Here is a 1,284-nt window from a genome sequence, read left to right on the forward strand (position 1 = left end):
AGTTGCCAGCAGCTGGAAGGCAGCAGGTGAAGTGCATCCTCTGTAGGATGTGGCCCCCACACTGCTGTGGGCCAAGAGGTTTGACAGCAGCCCAGGCCCCGTTAGCAGGGCTGAAGTGACCCCGTGGGGAACACAGACCAGACGTGTTCCTCCAGCCAAGGCTTCACTGCCTGACTCGGGAGGAGCCAGGTTGAACAGCAGCCCTCCAACAGCTCGTGCTGCTGGGCATGGATGCCAGAGCCTGAATCCTTCATTCAGGAACAACTTTCACTAATGGTGCTGGCACGGAGGCTCGGCAGGAGGAGGGATGTGGCAAGTGTCCAGGGTGAACGAGAGTTCACGATTACAGTGGGAGAGGGCACCTTGACCCTCATGCTGGCTGTGGAAATGCAGAGGGCAGGGCTGGAAGGGTCTCCAGGAGGGCACCAGGTCATCCCCTGCTCCAGGAGAGTGTCAGCTGTACCCAGAATGCTCTCAGCAGACACCCAGACATCTGCTTATCTTATTTTTAAACTCCTCCAGGGACAGAGCTGCCACAACCTCCCCAAACAATCTGTTCTGGTGTTTCACTCTCTTCACAGTTAGAAAATTTTTCTTATGCCCAATTCAAACTTCCCTTGCCACAATTAAAGCCCTGAGCACCTTGTCCTCTCCCAAGAGTGAAGTGAGAGGATGAAGAGGCATTGAGCCTGCTCCTTGGTTTGTCTGCTTTGTTTGATTTATTCCCAGTCAATAGGAGACCTTATTTGTTGAAGGAGATACCATCGCCTGCAACATACAACTCTGAGAAATAACTTTCTATTTTTAAAAGCGAAACATAAGGGTTACATAAAAGCTCAGGGAATCAGCAATGAGAAACAGGGTCCTCACTCGGTGGGCTCTCCCCCACTGCTTTCAGGCAGGGCAGGTGTTGAGAATGCTGGCACAGGGGGATCCTCCAGCCCGGAGCACCCAGCCGGGTGCAGCTGTGGGGACCATCCTTAGTGTCACCAGCGCGGGGTGAAGCATGGCCAGGCCAGGGATGCCCTGCAGCCCGGGGCTGCCAGCTCTGGCCTGGTGCTGCCAGGCAGGGGGAGCTCGGGCTGTGCAGGAGCCAGTCTCAGCGTGAGTGGGAACCTGTACTGGTGCCCACGGGAGCCGGTGCCTGGAGCTGCCGGTGCCCCGTGCATGCAGAAGGCAGTGTGTGGGGCCTGGAAACTTGGTGCCCAGAGCAGCTGGTGCCCATGGGATCCAGTGCCCAGAGCTGCCAGTGCCTGGTGCTTGCCAGAGGTGCCCAACGACTCG

This window comes from Merops nubicus, unplaced genomic scaffold, assembly GCF_000691845.1.
Source record: "Merops nubicus isolate BGI_N331 unplaced genomic scaffold, ASM69184v1 scaffold20988, whole genome shotgun sequence".
NCBI classification, from domain to species: domain Eukaryota; kingdom Metazoa; phylum Chordata; class Aves; order Coraciiformes; family Meropidae; genus Merops; species Merops nubicus.